Genomic DNA, 6,000 nt, shown 5'->3' with positions numbered 1-6,000 from the left:
GCATCAGTACATGTCTCCATGTGTTTTCTGCTTTTCCCTGGGCATTATTTAACACCCCCCCCCCCATTGCCTCTGAACAACTTATGTCTCCATGTGTTTCTGGCTTGGTCTGTATGTTTTCACGGTGCTAGAGGTGTGTAGCAAACAGTTCATCATTCTCTTGTGGTTCTACATGCCTGTATTATAGTTTTCATGTGTATTATAAACAAGCTCAGTAAAATTCATTCATTCATATAAGTTCTGTCTCTCATATATTCATTTTTGTAAATTTATTCAAATTTGAAATATAAATTAATTTCCCTGTCCCTGGACACAATGTCAGAGAGATGATCTGGCCCTCCTGCCAAAATGTTTGCCCCCTACTGCATTAGAAGGAGAAAAAAAGCAGATCTCTATCGCTTCTAGTGCTAGAAGCTGAGAAACGCTACCCAAGAGAATGGCATCCTATTGTCACTCCCTTGTACCTGGCATTCAGAGACAGGCTACCTCTAAAACCCTGAGATGGCATCCAGTCATCATGACTTGTAACTGTCCTGTGATTGATTTTTCCTCCATAAACCTGTCCAGTACTCTTTTAAAGGCACCTAGGCCATGTGCTCTCACCACATCCTGTGGCAAGTAGTTCACATTAATTATTCACTGGGTAAGGAAATATTTTCTTTTGTTAGTCCTAACTCTCCCAACACTCAGGAAAAGAGCATATCCACTCTATCTATCCTCTGCATAATTTTATAGGTCTCAATCATGTACCTCTTTTTATCTAAACTGAAGAGCCCCAAATGCTGTAGCCTTTTCTTGTAAGGGAGGTACCTGAGCCCACTAATTATTTTGGTTGCTCTTTTCAGCACCTTTTCCAGTTCCACTATATCCTTTTTAAGATGCGGCAACCAGAACTGCACACAATACTTGAGATCTTTCCTTATCATTAATTTGTACATTGTATTGGCAACCTTCAGTCTCAAAAGACTATGGTATCGCGCTCTGAAAGGTGGTTCTGGCACAGCGTCTAGTGTGGCTGAAAAGGCCAATCCGGGAGTGACAATCCCTTCCACACTGGGAGCAAGTGCAGTCTGTCCCTGGTCTGTCTCCCTGGCTATGGGCCTTCCTTCTTTGCCTCTTAGCCTCAGACTGTTGGCCAAGCGTCTCTTCAAACTGGGAAAGGCCATGCTGCACAGCCTGCCTCCAAGCGGGCCGCTCAGAGGCCAGGGTTTCCCACTTGTTGAGGTCCATCCCTAAGGCCTTCAGATCCCTCTTGCAGATGTCCTTGTATCGCAGCTGTGGTCTACCTGTAGGGCGCTTTCCTTGCACGAGTTCTCCATAGAGGAGATCCTTTGGGATCCGGCCATCATCCATTCTCACGACATGACCGAGCCAACGCAGGCATCTCTGTTTCAGCAGTGCATACATGCTAGGGATTCCAGCACGTTCCAGGACTGTGTTGTTTGGAACTTTGTCCTGCCAGGTGATGCCGAGGATGCGTCGGAGGCAGCGCATGTGGAAAGCACTCAGTTTCCTCTCCTGTTGTGAGCGAAGAGTCCATGACTCGCTACAGTACAGAAGTGTACTCAGGACGCAAGCTCTGTAGACCTGGATCTTGGTATGTTCCGTCAGCTTCTTGTTGGACCAGACTCTCTCTGTGAGTCTGGAAAACGTGGTAGCTGCTTTACCGATGCGCTTGTATAGCTCGGTATCAAGAGAAAGAGTGTCGGAGATCGTTGAGCCAAGGTACACAAAGTCATGGACAACCTCCAGTTCATGCTCAGAGATTGTAATGCAGGGAATTTGTACAATGGCATAATAATATTGGTTCTTCTCAATCCCTTTTTTAATTCTCTTTTCAGTATTGAATTGGGCTTCATCACAATGGGGTGTTTGGGGCCCTGGCTCTCTTGCCCTGCTGCTATACTCACAAAGTTGCTTAGGTCTCTGCGTCTTCTCTTACCTGGCACTTTGTCCAATGAGGCACTGTGTCCGAGGAGGCACATTTTATATTACTGGCACTTCCCAGGGCAAATTCCATTGATAGAACAGAGTTTCTTGAGCAATAACTTTTGCTTGGTGGTGACATCAAAAGTGACGAGTTCAAGGGGATATGCTATCATTTGTAATGACAGTCACTAAGGTGTGGAACAAATGAGAAAAGATGCTATGGAAGGGCTTATCCTCCATGAGGTCAGTTTGGCATGTTCCCACATGGAGCCTCGTCTTTGGGAAATTTAGATCTGTGGAAAGAAAATAGTATGTGCAGTGTGAAACTGCAGACTAAGGGCCCAATCCTATTGAATTTTCCAGTGCTGGTGCTGCTGTGCCTATGGAGTATGCACTGCATCTTGTGGTGGGGCAGCAGTCACAGAGGCCTCCTTAAGGTATGGGAACATTTGTTCTCTTACCCCAGGGCTGCATTGCAGTTGCATCGGTACTGGAAAGTTGGATAGGACTGGGCTGTCAGTGTGTCAGGATCAAGGCATCTCTTTGGAAGAAATAATTTTTCAATTTCTACTTAGACACACTGTTCAGGCTGCAAGGAAAGTCAGTATCTGAGATTGCAATTAGCACCGCACAAAATAAGGGTTTCATCAGCAGATTTTATGCCCTGTTATTATCAATGTTTGATCTGACCTTTGTAATAAAAAAAGATGAGAAAAATATTCTAGTGGTGACTTATCAGGAGATGAGTGGAGGAACTTGTGTGACTATGTTCCAAAAAGGTTAATTTCTGGAAGCTAAAAAGAAAGTGTTTATAGAACAATTTATCGGTGGCATCTGACTTCTCATAAATTAAATAAGGTTTATTTAAATGCCTGGGACATTTGCTGGAGGTGCAAATTAACAATGCTTGATTACTATTATATTTGGGGGGGGAACATGGCAGTATTATCCCCTTTGGGCAAGAAATATTGCAAATGATTAAAGAAATGCTGGGATGTGGGATTATATTACAGCCCAAGAAAACATTGTTATGAGATAGAAACGATGCTATTGAAGAGGTCGATGAAGAGCTGGTTTTAACCTTCCTGCCTAGAGCAAAAATTTGTGTAGCATCAAACCAAAAACAAAAGCAAACAACAAAAATAGGTGCTCCAACAGTTGCAGAATGTTTCAAAAGATTCTGGAACACAGTGATGCTAATCAAATTGATGTACAGCAAAACTCCTGATAGTCTAGTGTCAGAACAGCTTCTGGCCACTAGGAGATTGCAGGGATACTGGATGTACTAAGGTTCAGTGGTAGCCCAGCTGGCTCAGTTCCAGGTGTGCATCCTTACAGAGTGGCTCCTGTGGATAGCAGACCTTTATCGTATCTAGGACTGCAGAGCTGGCCTCACTGGAAGCTCTTGCCAAGGTGGCAGAACGCGCTTCCAGGACCATCACAACAGTGGGTTGAAGTGTGGCAGTCACTCTGAGCTGCTGTGGCTGCCCAGGTGACATCAGCAGGCCTCCTGCTAGTCCAGCACCACCTGGGTCCCCCAAGGCCAGATTATCAGAAGTCTGCTGTACTGGATCTGTCTGTATAAACTGCAAGATGGTCATCACAGCTTTAGCGATTGCCGCTCTTTGTTTCAGACCTACTGGAACAACAAACACTGTGACAAATACTGTGATTAGCGCTGACCTCCAGGTTCCTTTTGTAGCTGTGGCAGGAGGTGACAGGGGCTGCACCTGAGGCTTCCTGCATGCAGGCGAGGGGCTGTCAGCCTGAACTGCCACTCCTATACTTGATCAGCCTCTTCTTTACTCCAGCAATCAGTCCCTATCCCACCCCAAGTTTTAGATGTGTTTTTCACTTACAAATGATCATCTAGAAGGGGTGCCGGGGGTGTGTGTGTGTGTGTGTGTGTGGAAGTTGCAGCAGTCAGCCTTATAGTGTGCACTTCACCTGCAACAGGAGGCAAGCAGGATTCCAGAGAGCAAGGAGCTACAGGGAGGACATTAACCGAGAACGGGCAAGTCAGGCTGCTGCCCCACTTTCATGTGCCAGATTCCACTGCTCAGGCCACCCTGCTGGAACCAACTGTCCACTTGGCATGCAGGCAAACCAGGGCATTATACTAATCTAAGGAGGAGGGAGAGGCAGGTGCAAAAGAACTGCCTTGATGGGGTCAATCAAGGACATGCACTACCATGCATATAGGCTGGTCAACATTTGTCAGGGGGGGGTTCATTACAAATACATGACGCCGCCACCTACTGGGTCAGACTTTTAGTCCATCCAGCCCAGCACTGTCTGATTGACAGCAGCTCTTCATCACTGCCCGCATCTTGTCACATGAGATACTGGGGAGTGAACGGGGGCCCTGTGGCACCCCCAAAACGTGCTCTGCTACTGAAGTCGTGGAGAAGAATTTCTTCTCCCTAGGGAATTTATCAAGTGAGATGTTATCTTTATTGCCTTAAAAAAAAATCCAGTGGTGTGCTAATTCTACATTACATGTGTTTGATCAAACCCACCTGCAATATGGGGGCCTGCACACCTCAGAAAGCCCGTCCAAGAATAACAAGCCGGTTGTCTCTCAAGATGGAAAGAAATTGATGTATGAGAAACAATGACATTTCTTCAAGAATGTCAGAACAGAAATGGCTCGCTGTGGTCAATTGGCTTGCCAGCCACTTCATTGGCTTCTCCTGCTGCATGTGGTTTGAGTCACTCACTTGAGTCACCTGGGGCTATTCACAGCGCAAAAATGCCCAGCTTGTTGCTTGCAGGTTGATCTGCATGGCAGGGTGGATGATCCTGCCTTTTTTGTCAGGAGGAGAGTGAGAGCATTTTTCTCTCTTCCGGCTTCTGTGTTTCCCTAAGAATTTGAGTGTCTCTCAAATCCTGCAGCCTTATTCTCAGGACATATCTAGGGTGAGTGAATGCACACAGGGGCAGGACCAAAATCACAGGGGCAACCTTGTCCCCTGATCTATGCTCATTCACTTGAGTGTTGCATTAAGCCAATGCATACACATGTAGGGAGCAGTTGATGCTTATCATCAACTGCTTAACATCTATTAAGCAGTTGATGACCTAAAATAAGCACTTTGTTCTCACATAGAAAATCACAGAGAAGAAAATGCGGAAATCTTGATCATATTTTCAAGATATGGGAGAGCCCAATTATCACATGGGCTGCCCTTTTAGCAACATTGCTTCTGCCAAGGCATCACTTCGCACCTCAGGGGCTCTGCAAAGAGATGCCTCTACAAAAGTTGCACGGCTGAAAGGGCCGCCCACATGATAATTGGGCTCTCCCAGCAGTGGCGGACCTCCCCAGCACTGCGGTAAAAGTTCGTGATGGCATAAGAACATAAGAATAGCCTCACTGGATCAGGCCATAGGCCCATCTAGTCCAGCTTCCTGTATCTCACAGCGGCCCACCAAATGCCCCAGGGAGCACACCAGATAACAAGAGACCTCATCCTGGTGCCCTCTCTTGCATCTGGCACTTTGACATAGCCCACCTCAAAAATCAGGAGGTTGCACATACACATCATGGCCTGTACCCCGTAATGGATTTTTCCTCCAGAAACTTGTCCAATCCCCTTTTAAAGGCATCCAGGCCAGATGCCGTCACCACATCCTGTGGCAAGGAGTTCCACAGACCAACCACACGCTGAGTAAAGAAATATTTTCTTTTGTCTGTTCTAACTCTTCCAACACTCAATTTTAGTGGATGCCTCACCCCTCATGGACTGTCGCCACTCCCCCTGCAGGAATCCACCCCCCCTCACCTGAGGCTCATGGAGCCTCGCACGACCTAAGCCCATGTCGGGGAAGCCTCTCTGAGGTTCCACGATGCTATAAACTGTGCTTCTGGAAAACTGGAAGCACAGTTTCCAACCTTGTCGGGAGCCTCAGAGAAGCTTCCATGAGGTCTTAGAGGCTCACACCCGGGGTATTTGCCCCATAGAACCCAATGGTAGGTCCGCAACTGTTTCCCAGCACCTCAGCAGCATCTCCCTCTCTCACCCCACTTGGTCTGCTCCTTCCTTCATAGTGGTCATTGCCTTCTGAGGA

Source organism: Tiliqua scincoides, chromosome 1 (genome assembly GCF_035046505.1).
Source record: "Tiliqua scincoides isolate rTilSci1 chromosome 1, rTilSci1.hap2, whole genome shotgun sequence".
Classification (NCBI taxonomy): domain Eukaryota; kingdom Metazoa; phylum Chordata; class Lepidosauria; order Squamata; family Scincidae; genus Tiliqua; species Tiliqua scincoides.
Note: the sequence above shows the minus strand (reverse complement) of the source record.